Here is an 18164-nt window from a genome sequence, read left to right as displayed (position 1 = left end):
CTGCCGGGAGGGCTCCGCGCCGCTCCGGTCAGCTGGGAGGGAAAGACACGGGCTGCCCTACCGGGCTTGCTGCAGGGCACTCCCCTCCTCCGCACCGCCGCCCCCCTACAGGGTGGCCAGAGCGGAACAACAACAAAAACCAGCCGTGCCGCCCTAGGATTGGGCGGAATGCCGCCTCGTACAATCTGCCGCCCCAAGCACGAGCTTGCTCGGCTGGTGCCTGGAGCCGGCCCTGGCAGTATTCCAGTATCAGTCTCACCAAGTCTGGATACAGAGGTAAAATCACTTCCTTACTCCCCTGTTCATCCATCCAAAGACTGAGTTAGCCTTTTTGCCACAGCATCGCACTGGGGATTTATGTTCAGTTCAGTTGTTTGTCAACTTTGACCAAGAGATCTTTTTCAGTCTCTGCTTTCCAGGATACAGTCCTCATTTTGTAGGTATGGCATGCACGCTTTAATCCTAGATTATGACCTTGCATTTGGCTATATTCAAACGCATTCTGTTTGAATGGGCCCAGGTGAATTAGTGATCCAGATTGTTCTTCCGTCTTTTCTGCATCTGCACAGATAACGTTATTTAAATCAAGAGTGGAGCAAGCAAAAACAGAAAGATAAAGCTGAGTGGTGCTGTTGAAGACAAATAATGGCACTACGGCCACTCTTTCTGCCTATGTGGAAGAAAGAATGGCAGCACAAAAAGAATCAAAGCAAAACCTCACAGTCTCCTTCCAAGGAGAGAAAAGTGAAACTACGCCATCCAAACTACAGACAAGCCCAACCAACAGCTAGAATGGCTACACTGGCAGACTACCATAAAGAACAATGTGCAGTGCTGACTCAAGACACACCAGAGAATCACAGCCCAATGGGGAAAACAATCTTTCAAGTGGAAGAAAGAACAGACAACAACAACAACTAGGGAGGAATGAAAAGCATTAGAGACTGAGACGTGGGACGGACCAGGGAAGTGCAGGGGCCTGAGAATTATTTATTTATTTTGCTGAAGGGAAAGAAGAAATAAAGCAAGAAACCTGGGATTTGGATCAGATTTATCTCTGTTTCCACATGTACATAAAAGTATCAAAAGATGGAGTTCTCTCCAAGAACGCTCTACGACATCGAGCACACATGAACCACTCATAGGAGTGTCATAGGGGCTTTGTCAAATAGAGTTTTCCACTCAATTTGTTATTAAAAATTTCCTTTGTTTTTAATCTTTTATAAGAATGCTGCAATGGTAATTTGATCATGGAACTTTAGAGGGGAGTGTACCAACATACACAATTTGTATGCCATATATCAAGGTTGATAGAGCAAAGCATAAAAGCACTTTTTGCTACTTCCTTACAGAGATATCCACTATATTAGGAGCACAATTTGTGCCCCACTCATGTAACGTGCACTGGCTGTAAATACCAAGGCATCATCTAAGACCTGCACTATTACTTTTATATTTTGGAGCACAGTAGATCTAGGACTTTTAAATGCTACCTGTTGGAAATGCTGAATTGTACACACAAATGCAACTCAGGAGTTTATGGCACCTTTTCACAAATTTACTCCAGGGATGCAGTAATTTTAACTCTAATGCAGTTCATCCTCAAGACAATCAATCATCACATGAATATAAGAGCAAATGAAAAAACTGCCCCTTCACTTCCATGGATGCAGAGTCTGAAGTGTGAAATTTGCTTAAAATTTTTCAAAAGCTATCGTATTTAGGCATGTTAACATTCCAGAATTGCACCACAAATGAAATATCTACAATATTACACAGCTACTGTTATTACCAGAACAACTCAGTAACATAAAAAAACGACAAAGAGAGACTATTACTAGAAGTCATAACATGAAAGTGCTGGTACGTTAAAAACCCACCATATTTTACTACACACTAACTCTCCGAATCACCATAGGGTAACAGAATTTTCTGCTGAAGTACAATTTCATCTCATGACTGAGAAATTCAATTTTTTCTTCTAACATAGCTGGGATTGATATGGGATTGATAAAGTTTTTTGCCTTTCAGGCTTCTGTAAGCAGTAAATACAACATCTGAAGAGGCTCGTAGAAGGCAGACAATATGGATAGTGAGCGATCAGCTGTTGTGACCTGCACAGAATGTGCCATGTTTGTCTTTCTCCCAGAGGACAGAAGCGAAGGTTAAAGGACTGGAGAACTATGTATCAACCCTGCGTTGCATCAGAAAAAAGGAAGAGTTTCTGGATAGAAGTCAGTGTTTGGTACTGCAGGCACAGCAGGCTGAAGAACCAGAGAGGGCAGTGCAGAACAGGGAAGAAAATTAGCAGGAGGTGACCTCCAGAAGAAGAAAGAGGAGAACCCGTGTACCCCCAATACAGATAGAGGTAAGAAGCCGTTTTCAGGCTCTCTGCACAGGTACTACGGCAGAGAATTGTTTGGAAGAGTCATCTGAGGGAAAAGATCAGAAGGAGACCCCATTGGCCAGAAGGCATGGGATGCATTGTCCTAGAAATGGAGGTTCCACCACCACCACTCCCAAGAGGAGGAGACAGGTGGTGGTGGTCAGGGATTCCCTTCTAAGGAGGGATAGCTCAGTGGTTTGAGCATTGGCCTGCTAAACCCAGGGTTGTGAGTTCAATCCTTGAGGGGGCCACTTAGGGATCTGGGGCAAAATCAGTACTTGGTCCTGCTAGTGAAGGCAGGGGTCTGGACTCGATGACGTCTCGGGGTCCCTTCCAGTTCTATGAGATAGGGATATCTCCATATATTATATTAATATTAAGGAGGACTGAGTCATCCATCTGCCAGCCAGACTGGGAAACTTGAGAAGTGTCTGCTGCTTGCCTGGAGCTAGAATTCAGGATGTGATGGAGTGTCTGCCAAGACTGATAAAGCCCTCGAACCACTATCCCTTCCTACTTCTCCATGTGGGCACTAATGATACTGCCAAGAATGACCTTGAGCGGGTCACTGCAGACTATGTGGCTCTGGGAAAAAGGATAAAGGAATTTGATGTGCAAGTCATGTTCTCGTCCATCCTCCCTGATGAAGGAAAAGGCCCAGATAGGGACCATTGAATTGTGGAGGTAAATGCGTGGTTACGCAAGTGGTGTCAGAGAGAGGGATTTGGATTCTTCGACCACTGGATGTTGTTCCAGGAAGAAGGATTGCTATGAAGAGATGGGATCCAACTAACGAAGAGAGGGAAGAGCATCTTTGCAGGCAGGCTTGCCAACCTAGCGAGGAGGGCTTTAAACTAGGTTTGTCGGGGGATGGAGACCTAAGCTCTGAGGTAAGTGGAATACCGGGAGGAAACACAAGGAGGAGAGTGCAACAGGGGAGGACTCCTGATTCACACTGAGAAAGTAGGGCAATCAGCTAGTTATCTTAGTGCCTGTACACGAACGCAAGAAGTCTGGGAAACAAGCAGGAAGAATTGAAAGTCCTGGCACAGTCAAGGACCTATGATGTGACTGGAATAACAGACTTGGTGGGGTAACTCACATGACTGGAGCATTGTCATGGATGGGTATAAACTGTTCAGGAAGGACAGGTGGGGGAGAAAAGGTGGGTGAGTTTCACTGTAAGTAAGAGAGCGGTATGACTGCTCAGAGCTCCGGTATGAAGCTGGAGAAATGCCTGTTGAGAGTCTTTGGGTTAAGTTTAGAGGCGAGAGCTGCCAGGGTGATGTCGTGTTGGACATCTGCTATAGACCACTGGACCAGGAGGATGAGGTAGACGACGAGGCTTTCTTCGGACAACTAACAGGAGTTTCCAGATTACAGATTTTGGTTCTCATGGGGAACTTCAATCACCCAGACATCCCCTGGGAGAGCAATACAGCAGTGCGCAGACAATCCAGGAAGTTTTTGGAGCGTGTTTGGGACAACTTCCTGGTACAAGTGCTGGAGAAACCAACGAGGGGCTGTGCTCCTCTTGACCTGCTGCTCACAAATAGGGAAGAACTGGTAGGGGAAGTAGAAGTGGGTGGCAACCTGGGCAGCAGTGATCATGAGATGGTCGAGTTCAGGATCCTGACAAAAGGAAGAAAGGAGAGCAGCAGAATATGGATCCTGGACTTCAGAAAAGCAGACATGGTCTCCCTCAGGGAACTGATGGGCAGGATCCCCTGGGAGGCTAATATGAGGGGGAAAGGAGTCCAGGAGAGCTGGCTGTATTTTAAAGAAGACTTATTGAGGGCACAGGAACAAACCATCCTGATGTGCAGAAATAATAGCAAATATGGCAGGCGACCATCTTGACTTAACAGAGAAATCTTCGGTGAGCTTAAACACAAAAAGGAAGTTTACAAGAAGTGGACACTTGGACTAGGGAGGAGTATAAAAATATTGCTCGAGCATGCAGGGGTGTAATCAGGAAGATGAAAGAAAGCACAATTGGAGTTGTAGCTAGCAAGGGATGTGAAGGGTAACAAGAAGGATTTCTACAGGTATGTTAGCAATAAGAAGGTGGTCAGGGAAAGTGTGGGACTCTTACCGAATGGGGGAGGCAACCTAGTGACAGATGATGTGGAAAAAGTTGAAGTACTCAATGCTTTTTTTGCCTCAGTCTTCACGGTCAGCTCCCAGACTACTGCACAGGGCAGCAGAGTATGGGGAGGAGGTGATCAGCACTCAGTGGTGAAAGAACAGGACTATTTAGAAAAGGTGGACATGAACAAGTTTACGGGGCCAGGTGTAATGCATCTGAGGGTGCTGAGGGAGTTGGCTGATGTGATTGCAGAGCCATTGGCCATTATCTTTGAAAACTCATGGCGATCGGGGGAGATCCCGGATGATTGGAAAAAGGCAAATATAGTGCCCATCTTTTAAAAAGGGAAGAAGGAGAATTATGATATGATTGGAATAACAGAGACTTGGTAGGGTAACTCACATGATTGGAGCACTATCATGGAGGGGTATAAATTGTTCAGGAAGGACGGGTGGGGGAGAAAAGATGGTGGAGTTGCACTGTATGTAAGAGAGCAGTATGACTGCATTGGTTGGGTCTCACGGTTCTGGGTCTTGATATTCAGTACCAGGCTCGGTACCGGAACCAAGGTCCTGCTCCGAGAGGAGAAGTGGGGGTGCTCTAGATTCCGATACGGAATAAGACCTTCTGGAATGTGCCCCCTGGATTGGAGGAAAAGCCCAAGGGTTCCAGAACAGTCACTGTGCTGGCACCTGCCACAGTGCAGGTGGCCAAGCCTTGCAGCTGGGATGCCCTGGCTCGGGGGATGTCAGCTAGAGTGTTGATGCTGGCTCTTGCAGGAGACATACAACTCTGCCTCTGAGGATTCCATTTTAGAAGATCAGGGAGGAGCGGTGCTAGCAAATGGTGCCGGGAGGGAGGGGACCGGGGCTCTGCCATCATGACCGGTTTCCCTTTTGACGACTCTCTTGTAGTGGACAGTCCATCGGTGCCAGACTAAATGGTGCCTGTTCCGGGGTTGGAGTCAATGGCACCAGATGAGTTGCAGGAGCCTCAGAGTGGTGCAACATGGGTTGCACTCTGCTACCATCTCTTTGCCCCGCAGACCTCTGAGTTGGGGATCGCTTTCTGTCCATCTTCTGCTTCTTTCTCGGCACCAGTGGAGAGCAGTGCTGAGAGTCCCTTACCATAGTCGTCATCTTCTGCACCAGGGATGATGGACAGTGCCAGGAGTCCTGAGAAGCAGAAGGAGCATCCTTTTCCGGTGCTGGAGATGTGAAGCGGTGTTGACTCTCCTAAGAGAAGACGGAGTGACTTGGCACCAAGGGATAATGAAGTGCTGCCTCCATGAGGAGATCTTGCAGCGCTTCCACATGAGAGATTCCCCAGGTACTTAGTCAGCTGGAATGGGGGTCACTGAGACAAACAGACTTGTGGCATGAAGCACAAGACTTAAACTCTGGAGACCGAGGCATCCCTGGTGCCCAGAGGGACTTACCCCGCTGAGCGGGGTTTGCTATCCTACTGTCTTAACAACTGAAACGTAACGACTACAAATAGAGATGACTATACAAAATAAAAGAATCCAAGTCCACTGAAGGAGTATATGTGAAACACAAGGACAAACTGTAGTTCCAGCAACCCTCATTGGAAGTAAGAAGGAGCTGAGGGGGTGGCAGGTCGTCAGGACCCTTTCTATCAGCACCATGACCATGCGACTCCAGGGTGCACCAGAGTCAGTGTGACAGATACCACTGAGGGGAAAACTTTCTGGTGGCAGAGCTCGGGGCAAGCACACACCTACATTGGAATGGACATGGGCAAGCACTTGGAGAACAAGAATGTTCTTTGCTTCAGAAGAGCAAGGTCCATCCGCAGAGACCAAAAACGGATTACGAACAAATAATAGCAAATCCCTTCGGATTTTAAAATTTTCAAATCGCATTTTAAAATTTTCATTCAGATCGTTTAGGAACTTTTGCATTGCTTTCATCGAGGTTTCATCTGTAACAACAACACTCAATGTGGGAAAGTGCAACATCTTTTCTGTTAAGTCTGTCTGAAAGATTGCAAGATTCCTCTGATAGACATACACTTTTTCAAACAGATCCCCAATACAGCTTGCACGGCCTTGGAGCTGCAAATTGAGGGAATTCAAGTGATCAGTAGTATCGCACTGAAAAGATACCTGTGACATAGAAGGGACATCAAAAGATACCTGTGACATAGAAGGGACATCTAGGAACTCACAAGCCTTATTGGTCTTGTGGTTTGAAATAAATTTTATTATTTCTTTTTAAAGTGCACAAAATATCTCTAACACGTACCCCCTACTTAACCAGCAAATATAATTGTGCTGCAACAGGTCACTATATTTGGCTGGAACGTCTTATAAAAGAGCTTTAAAAAGATGATGTTGCAAGCTAGAAGTTGAGCATATGTAGTTCACTAATCTCTTCACAACATCCATTTTTTTTTTTCAAATCCCCAGACAACTTACCATACAGGACTGCGTCTGGTGAATGATGCAGTGAAGTGTATTTAATGAAGGATATATCGCTGCACGACTTGAAGCAAAGCCCTTCTCCTTCCCTCTCATGGAGGGACCTCTGTCTGTAACAAGTAAGTTTACTTTCTGCAGATCTAAACCATTTCCCCCTCTCCCCTCCCTCCCCCCAAAAAGCCTCTCTCGTGTGGTGTAGGTTTCTAATGGTATTAAGCACAAAAATTCTTCCTGGAAAATTTCACCATCATAAAATCTAACAAACAGCGATAGCTGGCCAGTGTCATTTAAATCTCTTGATTTGTCCACTGCAAGAGACATGTATTTGGTGTTTTTTAAATCAGAAAGCAGTGCTGACAGACAATCCTCATAAATTACCTCCAATCTTTGCACTGCCGTAGAATCAGACAGGAGAACTTGCTTCACATGGTTCACAACGTCATCTTTGTTTTTATCTCTGGCAAAAAGCTCCTCCAGCATTTCCAACGTGCACTCTTTCACAAGCTCGGCATCTAGAACAGGCTTTTTCTTTTTAGCTAGTACTCACGTTATCCGAAGAGAGGCAGCTGTTGCTTTTTCCTGTACTGTTGCTGATGTTGTGACAATGACATTTGAAGTGTGACATGGAGACTTCAAGATCTTCAATTTTGTCACATCTTACAACACTGCCAGGAGGATAGGCCGTGTTGAAATTTGTTTACTTTGATTCAAAGTGGTACCCGCCTGTAAGGTTGTCACTGCAAGGCGCAATAGTTTGGCATATAAAGGAGGTATAAAAAGAAAATCCTCTGTCCAGTTTGGGTTAAAATCTCAGTCTTTGCTGTCGACTTTGGATGTTTACTCCCACTCATTCATTTTTGGCTCCGTTTCCATCACTAACAAAAAAGTGGGTGGCGTCCTAGCTCAATTGTAGCTGATGCCATTGTGAGAACTTAAGAGCCAGTCAGTTACTTACTAAAGAAGCCATAGGCAAATGATAGGCAGCACATCACTGTTTGTGAATTTAATTATAAACATTATTTATATTTATATGCGAGCTGGCAGGCCACACAGGAAGCCTTGGCAGGCCACATTTGCCCCCAGGCCACCTTTTGCGCATCACTGATGTAGACCCTGCTGGAGTGCTTGTTTGTTTGAAACAGTACTATTGTTAAAATGCACTAGGGAACCTATAGAGGACACCAGCAGGATCGACATGGACCAATTAATGTGCAACACAGTGATTTCAGAAATCACATCCCTGCACAGAGCATTAGCCCCCTCCCTGTAGAAAAGCCCTAAAATTCTACCTAACTTCAGTGGACTATTGCTCAGTCACACTGTACTGTCAGATCTATTGGGTTCAGAGTTAATTATAAACTCAGGAAAAAGATGATATGCATGGCTGTGGACACCTCTATGAAATGGTGTGTTCAGTGCACAGTGGTGGTAAAGAAAATAACCAAGATGTTAGCATAGATGTAATCACTTTGAATATTGAGTCCACTTTTTGTCATGCTCTCAAAAGGGATACAGCAGAGAAATCAAGAGCAATACAAGGAGATATTAAAATCTTACTCTTCCTTTCCAAAACTATCAATGGTAAAATAAGAGATAAGATTAATACATGGCATAAAGAAGCATCTTTGACCAGATTCCATAGATCACCGTTCCTCAAAAGGAGGACTTAAAGGAGCAGCTCTACTGTAATGTTCTTCAAGGCAGAGGAAAGGTTATAGATAGCAGTCACATTAGTAAGAAAAGGCATGATGCCAAAAATAATGTTTGATGTTACTGCCAGTTAGCTGAGCAAGAATATTAATCGCTTATAAATTAATTAACTCAGGTTGGACAATCTTTCCCCCCCACATAACAAGATCTACTTGCCTGTAAACAAAGTTTTTAAGATTATCTGACAGAGTCAGATGTATAAATAAAAGAAGTGCTTGCATATTCTGACTACTGAGGTTCACAAAAACATGGTTTAAATCAGACACAATAAGAAACACTACTGGCCAAAAGCCATACCATGCTATGAGCTTGTCAGCTCTCACAAGCTGACTCACAGAAGTGGGCAGACAATTCAGCAGGTGGCACTTTCCCCTCAATCAGTAACTAACAAGATCTTCCTCCACTTCCTCTTCTCTAATCAGGTCTACCACAAACACAGACCTTTGGATCCTTTTACTGACTTCCTCTTGCATGTTAAGTTCAAGCTCACTCTGCTTTCAAGATTCTTCAAAACCCACTCCCACTTAACCTTATTATTTCATCATATTGACTCCCTTTTTGCGGCAGAGAGTAGCCTGTCGTAGCCAATCAACACAGGGAATTTCATAATTGAGAACACTGTGCAGCATCCTGCTCTGATTATCTCAGTTCCATTTCAGTTCTGTAGTAAAGACACTGTAATAAGTTTTGTAAAATGAATTAGGTCAGTCATATGAGACCGCCCTACAATACCAGACTATTGCAGTCTTTGCTGAGAAGCAGAGAGGGACTACCATATTTGTGTGGCAAAATACAGCATTTGTGGAGAAGCAAAGTGTAAATAAGCAATACGTTGACTATATAAAACAACAAATAGCAACATAATTGCTCTGGGGCACAATGTGAGCTGGATCCCATTGTTCCAAACCCTTAAAACCCACCAAAGTATATAATGGGGCATCTTTAGGGCTATTGAAAATCAGATAAATATTCGGCTTCAGTATCCATCTTTAACTTCAACAAGCTTATCTAGTAGCCAAGGCCAAAATCCTCAGCCCTGCACCATCTGGATTCAGGCCAAAAGGCACAACAGAAACAGCATGAGGGCTGTTGATGGATTATCTCTTGAGGTGAATGAAGGGCAGATATCCATTCTCATTCTCCTGGAACCTCCAGACAGGTGATTATGAGTTTCTGCCCCATCTCTGGGAGGTGGCAGGGTTCCAGGGAACAAGATCAAATGGCGTGTGTACTGTCTCGAGACATTCAAAAAGTAGTGCTGGGAAAACTATACTTCCACCCCCACATGCCTCACTTGCAGAGTCCCACGGGCTAAGTTCCCTGTAAGCTGTGCAGTCGCGCAGCAGCCATCTTAGCACCGCGCAGGTGCTCAGAGAACCCGCCCGGGGACCTGCCATGGCAGGGCTGCCCCTCCCCTGGCCCAAACCTAGCCCGTCCCCAACTCTGCCGCGTCTGGGACAGCCCTCCCCTGGCCCAAACCCAACCCCAGCCTGGACCTGCTGGGGGAGGGGCGCCTATCCTGCGGCCCCAGCCCCGCAGCTGCCGCAGCGGGGAGAGCCACCTCTCCCCGCCAGCCCAGGTGCTGCTGCAGGGAGAGAGAGCTGGGGAGAGTTCTCTCTCCCCACCATAGCCCAGAGCACCCCTCCTGCATCCTAAACCTCTAATTCCCAGCCCCACCCCAGAGCCCGCACCCCCTGCACTCAACCCTCTGCCCCAGCCCTGAGCCCCGGCCCCACCCCAGAGCCTGCACCTCTACCGGAACCCTCACACCCCTGCACCCCAACCCTCTGCATCAGCCCTAAGCCCCCTCTCACACCCCGAACCCCTCGGCCCCCACCCCCACCACATGAATTTTGTTATGTGCACTAATATGAAGGTGATGTGTCACACATCACCTCCATATTGGTGCACATAACAAAATTCATTCCGCACATGGGTGGGAAAAATTAGAGGGAACACTGCCCACAAGGTTCTATTCTCTCTTTAGTCTTATTCAGCATTTGCAGGCAGCCATTAGGAGAACTGAGGAGATATCACTGATTCAAATGCCTTACCACCACAACATTACTTTCTACAAGCTAGCTATGTGCTTGTCTTAAATCAGAAGGCTGAAGCTAAACCCAAGTAAAACAGAAGTTATGCTGATTGTCAGAGGAAAACACTTCAAAAAAATTGATAGCCATGGTTTAGTCTCCTCTGCCTAAAGATATGTATTCACAATTGGTCACGTCAGTCCACAGCTTAGGAGAGCTCCTGGATTCCTTCCTCATGTTAAGCTCACATATAGCAGTGTCCACAAATAACATATCCTACCTTCTACAGCTGGAAAGGAAAGAACATCCCCATCCTGGCAGATGATGACCTAGCCTCAGCAAGTAATACTCACCTTCATTATCCTCCTAACTGAACTATAGCAATGCAACTTACTTGGGCACGAAATGATCAGCCATCAGCAAACTAACTTGAGCACAATGCAGCAGCATGCCTCCTCAGCACTAGCCATATTAAAACCTGTCGTCCACTTGCTACACTGGCTTCCCATACAATAATGTGCCAAATTCAAAGTTTTGGACTTATCTTCAAGGAGTTCAGTCATCTGGGTCTGGCAGGGCTCAAACCGGGAAAAAACAGGTGCGGTTGTGATGTTCCCAGACCAGGTGCCAGCTCATGCCAAGGCCCCTAGGCCTCATGAACATTGACAAATGCATAGCTGGAAACCAGTCTGGCTCACCTGTGCATTAGCATTGTTAAAACAAATGTTAAATTGATAAGAATGTGTTTAGTCTTGATGAAATGCTTGTAGGATGCTGCATGTTACATCTGTAGCCCATGGTATAAATTTATATTGAGTGTTTGCATTGTAACTGTACATTGTTTCTGTATGGTTTAGCTCAGCAAACAGGAAAGAAGCATTCATGTAAAGAAGCCCCATTGAAAGCAAATGAGTTCCTGTGAAACATCAAAGAACCAAGACTTTGTTGATTGCCCTCCCAAACACACACCCATGAAGAGGAGACACTTGTTCCATTAGTTTGAACTCTGGGGGAAGGGAACCAGAAGGTACTGTATCACTGTGCTGCTTGAAATTTGGAGAGGTCAATATTTCTAAGCTGAAGCAAGAGATTCTCAACCTGCTTAAAGGTTAGTCCTATTCTATTACAATGGTGGGAACTTGGTGTAAATGATTAATAATGCACAAACTCAGCTCAGCCAAACTGTTACATTTCTGATTCATAGAATATCAGGGTTGGAAGGGACCTCAGGAGGTCATCTAGTCCAACCCCCTGCTCAAAGCAGGACCAATCCCCAGACAGAGTTTTGCCTCAGATTCCTAAATGGCCCCCTCAAGGATTGAGCTCACAACCCTGGGTTTAGCAGGCCAATGCTCAAACCACTGAGCTATCCACCAGCTACTATTAATAGATTAATAGAACACTTGACCATAGAGTGGAACAAACATACTGTTTGGTGTCAGGTCCTTTTATTTGCTGCCTCTTTCAGCACAGGTGTATTTCACTAACTTGATAGCTTAAGCATGATTGGCTGCAAATATTAGCCTTACTTCATCACTTTCACTCAACTAAAATAAATCGTATGAATGCAACCCCTTTCCTGCCTAGGTGGTAAACCAGATCATTAAAATGTACAGTATTTTTCCCAAAGCTGTATCACTTATATAACTTCCCTTTTATACATGTAACTTCATTACAATTACAATATTAGATCCCATCAAGTTCCCTAATTTTCATGACTGTATCTGACAATATCTAATATGAATTTAAATTTTAATTCATTCACAAATAGAGAAAAAGAGGAAGCCTCTGTCTGCACCAGTGGTGTACTCTTAAGAAAGGCTGCAGCAAGTTTTAGTTCTGCAGAGTACTGAAGAAATCTAGCCATTAGACCTTGCATTTTTATTCTCTCAGCCTTCTGTTCTATCTTTTTCTAAAATAGCCTTGATGCCTCCGCAATTCTCAAATAGTAATAACTCATAACTTTGGGCCCTTAGTTACAACAACATAATTTGATTTTGTGATGGCATTTGTGGTTGTTTCTTATTCTTGCAATAGGAAACACTTTGGCAATTTTTTTTTAAAATCTTGCATGGCATTTATACTAATGGGCAGATGTTTTACAGTCTACCATGCACCCAAAATAGTCTTAATTTTCTTGAGCTTGGCTGTCCACAACAATTTAATTGTTCTAACTTGGACTGGACAACCACATTTATTCCTTAAAGTATATTACAAGAAAAGCCCTGGTAAATAAATGAACAAAGTTTACAACGTACTGCTTAAATTCACATGCACAGTACCCAGCTTAAACAAAAATAAATTGAAAAACATGAAACAGGTTTGGATAAAAAACAAAACACCAGCAAGTGACTACTGCAAAAACTATCAGATTATTGTACAAAATTATCCTGTGTGAATGAGACGAAGACAGAAAACATAACGTAAACTGTTCCCATTTAACAAGTCAATTAAAAATTACCCAAATCATATTTAAGCTCATACTATAAACTCTTCACACTGTAAATATTAGGAGCAGAGTCAAATATCTGTTGAGATGACTGGCTGTGTGGAATGCAATGTCAAGTGCTGATAAGGAGGTGTGAGACTCTGGCTGTCAAGCCATTTCTCCTCTCACCACGATGTCAACAGGCTCATACAAACACAAACAATTATGATGGCGAGAAAATTTAACAGACTCAAGTTTCAACACTACAGGATTTTCAGTAATGAAAATGTTTAAAGTGCTACTACAGAAACAACACTTCTACCAACAGATGAATAATCCTTTACAGTAGATACCCTATAAAAAGCAGTATTGACTAGCAAATATTATATTTTAAGAGAAAGCCATAATACACAGGTTTCTTATAGAAGATGGAACTTCTCCACAGTAGGTCAGTAATACCTGCTGCACCTACATGTCATTAGAATGTCATGCAAAGGTTCAAAACTTATTTTTGAAATGTTAACATGGAAAATTTCATTAACATTTAAACTATGTTCTATCTGCTAGTGCTAACATGAATGCTAAGGACCAACTTGGTTTTGGACAGTAGCCACAAGACTCTGAAATCCCACACACCACAGCAAGCAGAAATTTGAAGAGGGCAAATAGGCTGAGGGGGAAACCTGGAATCTTGTTGAGGTTGCAGAGAAGTAGGAGAGATTTAGATGATACATCAGAAGGCAAAAAGTGGGGGATTAGAAAGGAGGGAGACAAAGGAGGAAAGGAAGTGATGAAAGGAGTGAAGGGAGAGAACAGAAGAGGGATCACCAGTTATTGAAAACACTGCAAGGAAAAACAGATCCAGGATAGGAAAGACAAGGGAAAAAATGTATTGATGGAAAAGTACAACAAAAAAGACATACAAAGTTGCATCTTTTAAAAAAACTAAAGTTGATTGACAAAATTATAGTTGAATTCAATGCACAAACAATACACCCATATTTTGTCCCTCCTACTACAAGGGAGAGTGATGATGCAGTTATTTTTTACCCTGGGTATTAACGCTTAGTCTTCTGCCTAAACTAGGAGACAGTAAAGTTTGCAAGTTCAGTGTAGCCTCACATCCTTGGATCCAGATCTATCCAATCTATTTTTATTTGGAGTTTGATATTGCAGAAGCAAAATTTTTTTTTTTTTTTTTTTAAGTACAGCGTTGAAGCTTGATCTCAAACATGAAAGCAGCTCTTGGGTATTTGTTTTCTTCTGTTTTGTTTGCTTTCAAAGCACTATATGGAGAATTTAAAAACTATTTTAAGGTAAAAGTTGAGTCAACAGGCAAGCAAAATGAAATGTCTAAAGAAACAAAATTTGGACTAAATTCACATAGCAAACACTGTATTATCTTCTTTTACTCAGGCAGCTCTCTAATGAATTATTAAAAGCCTTTGCACTCCAATACTGACAGATTTTAGGAATCTGGCAGATCTCGAAGGGAGTAAACCATATCTGGATAAACTTTAAAACTTAGAAAGCCAGGCAAAAGGAAAACTCCATTGATTAGCCAGCACACTTTTGCGAAATATTTACTAAAGAATGTTTTTTTAGAATTGAATAGTTTTTAAAATCCCATTGCAATTTTATTATTTCCAGGCAAGTATCAGGGGGTAGCCGTGTTAGTCTGTATCTACAAAAACAACAAAGAGTCTGGTGGCACCTTAAAGACTAACAGATTTATTTGGGCATAAGCTTTCGTGAGTATAAACCTCACTTCTTCGGATGCATAGAGTGAAAGCTACAGATGCAGGCATTATATACAGACACATGGAGAGCAGGGAGTTACTTCACAAGTGGTTAACCAGTGTTGACAAGGCCAATTCAATCAGGGTGGATGTAGTCCACTCCCAATAATAGATGAGGAGGTGTCAATTCCAGGAGAGGAAAAGCTGCTTCTGTAGTGAGCCAGCCACTCCCAATCCCTATTCAAGCCCAGATTAATGGTGTTGAATTTGCAAATGAATTTTAGTTCTGCTGTTTCTCTTTGAAGTCTGTTTCTGAAGTTTTTTTGTTCAATGACAGTGACTTTTAAATCTGTGATAGAATGACCAGGGAGATTGAAGTGTTCACTTACTGGCTTGTGTATGTTACCATTCCTGATGTCCGATTTGTGTCCATTTATTCTTTTGCGGAGGGACTGTCCGGTTTGGCCAATGTACATGGCAGAGGGGCATTGCTGGCACATGATGGCATATATGACATTAGTGGATGTGCAGGTGAATGAGCCCCTGATGGTGTGGCTGATGTGGTTGGGCAGGCCAGTCCTTGCTTACAGACAACCCCCCAACCTGAAGCAAATACTCACCAGCAACTACACACCACACCACAGAAACACCAACCCAGGAACCTATCCCTGTAGCAAACCTCGTTGCCTACTCTGTCCCCATGTCTACTCTGGCAACAGCATCAGAGGACCCAACCACATCAGCCACACCATCAGGGGCTCATTCACCTGCACATCCACTAATGTCATATATGCCATCATGTGCCAGCAATGCCCCTCTGCCATGTACATTGGCCAAACCGGACAGTCCCTCCGCAAAAGAATAAATGGACACAAATCGGACATCAGGAATGGTAACATACACAAGCCAGTAAGTGAACACTTCAATCTCCCTGGTCATTCTATCACAGATTTAAAAGTCACTGTCATTGAACAAAAAAACTTCAGAAACAGACTTCAAAGAGAAACAGCAGAACTAAAATTCATTTGCAAATTCAACACCATTAATCTGGGCTTGAATAGGGATTGGGAGTGGCTGGCTCACTACAGAAGCAGCTTTTCCTCTCCTGGAATTGACACCTCCTCATCTATTATTGGGAGTGGACTACATCCACCCTGATTGAATTGGCCTTGTCAACACTGGTTAACCACTTGTGAAGTAACTCCCTGCTCTCCATGTGTCTGTATATAATGCCTGCATCTGTAGCTTTCACTCTATGCATCCGAAGAAGTGAGGTTTATACTCACGAAAGCTTATGCCCAAATAAATCTGTTAGTCTTTAAGGTGCCACCAGACTCTTTGTTATTTCCAGGCAATAACTGAATTTGCATCTCAGTGGAGGATGGGGATGGGAGGATCCTATCCTATTTTAACAATACTTTTCAGCACATGACAAGCACAATGCAAAATAGAGATGAAAGAACTGGCTTTCCACTGGACAGTGGAAAGTTTCATAGTTGTATAATTTTATAAAAATTCTTGGGTTTTTACTTTTCACCTCAGGAGCCTTAAAATTTCTAATTCTTTCTAATGGAAAGCAGATTCTCTTTTTCTATTTTGCCCTGTTAAATTGCTTAGATGGTGGCTTCTGTTTGATTGTTAATTGTTCTTTTAATTTAACAGTGATTTTTCTGTGGTTTACTCTTTGTAATTAGATACAGCAATAATAATCTTATATTATGCTGTAGTTTTGCTTTAGAAAGTAGAGCAAGCTGATGTTAAGAAATATCTTAGAGAGATTTCTATTATAATGGTGCCTCAAAAAAAAAACCTGAGCAAAGGGAACTGCTGAGAGAGAGATCACAGAACTAGAAAAATTAACAAGGACTTTTGACAGATATTCACTGAATGACCCAATAGATCTTTTCCATCACTAGCTTCTATCATGAATTATTTTACCTGAAATGTAAATATCAACTGAAAATTTTATATTGAAAAATTAATCATTGTTGTGACACTAAGCCCCATATTATTAATAGAAATATTGTTATAATATGATTATAGCATATCTAAGATGTATTTTATGCAAGATGGGTCATGAGAGATATAATTGGAAAGGTTATGATTTACTGAATATGATTATCATTTGTATACATGTATCATTTTTGTATCTGAAGTTAGGAATAACGTCTATGCACCTATTATAAATGTGTTTACACCTGGAAAATGCCCACTAGACAGAAAACAATAAGTCTTTGAAGATGCTAATTTCCCACCTTCCTGGAAAGCCTTCCTGTGGACACTGCAAATAAACTTTGAGTTATGACTGCAAGGTCATGTGATCAAGTCACCTAATACTGCACTCCATGATAAAATTAGTACTTTTCCACTGACCGGGGTGGGAATCACACTAGAAGACAAAGGATTCCTGCCACATGTAAAACCTATTTAAGGCAGGGGAGTGACACAATCGTGGTTCATTCGTCATTGAATCCCCGCCCAGTATGGCTGCTGTAAACATCTAAGAAACAAAAAACAAGGGGGGAGAAGGACTGAGCCCAGACTGGAAGGATGTCTAGCCTGTGAATGAAATTTCTGAAGTTTTAAGCTGCAAGCAAGACCAGCTTGCCTTCAAGAATCTCTGCAATCTGCCTAAAACAACATTTAGGGTGAGAATGTGCTACCTGTAACCGGTTTCTTTGGTATCTTAAAGCTTAGATTGTGTGTGTTTTACTTGCTCAGTAATCTGCTTTGTTTGCTATCCCTTAAAATCTATCTTTTGTACTTAATAAACTTGTTTTTGTTTTCTCTAAAATCAGTTTGTGTAATTCATAATGGGGAGGGCAAAAAGCTGTGCAGATCTCTCTCCACATTGAGGGAGGGGGCGAATTTCAATGAGCTTACGCTGTATAGTTCTCAGTGCAGCACAAAACGATACAATTTTGGATTTACACTCCAGAGGGGGAGTGCACTTGAGTGCTGGGCAATTCCTTAGCTAAGCTCCCCCATGCGGAGGTGATCTCAGCATGTGTGTGAAACTGTAGCTGGGCGTGTCCCTACCTGTGTGTGTGCTGGTAAAGTGCAGTTTGAAGTCTGAGGGAGGGCTTGGCTGGCTTGCCTCAGCAATAGTGTAAAGGGAACCCAGGCTAGTGAGGCAGGTGGGCTCAGTGGTACCCCCGTTTCAAGAGGCACCCCGGGGAGAACCTGTCACAATTGTCAATAAATATTTTGGCTACCATCTACAATTATTTTCAACGTGCTAATTAGAGATTATGAATTAAGACTATAGAATATTTAGGTTGCTTTCAGTGACTAAATAGTGCTGTCAGTTTATTCACTAATCTTTTACTTTTGAAG

At 43.1% G+C, this 18164-nt stretch overlaps 1 protein-coding gene across 1 annotated transcript in view; it reads right to left on the bottom strand.

Moving 5' to 3' along the window:
• Positions 1 to 18164, bottom strand: part of PRKAR2A (protein kinase cAMP-dependent type II regulatory subunit alpha) — a 120192-nt gene that overhangs the window by 73501 nt on the left and 28527 nt on the right. The gene's annotated exons all lie outside the window — the stretch shown is intronic.

This window comes from Malaclemys terrapin, chromosome 7 (genome assembly GCF_027887155.1).
Source record: "Malaclemys terrapin pileata isolate rMalTer1 chromosome 7, rMalTer1.hap1, whole genome shotgun sequence".
Classification (NCBI taxonomy): domain Eukaryota; kingdom Metazoa; phylum Chordata; order Testudines; family Emydidae; genus Malaclemys; species Malaclemys terrapin.
This window is presented reverse-complemented; position numbering and strand designations above follow the sequence as displayed.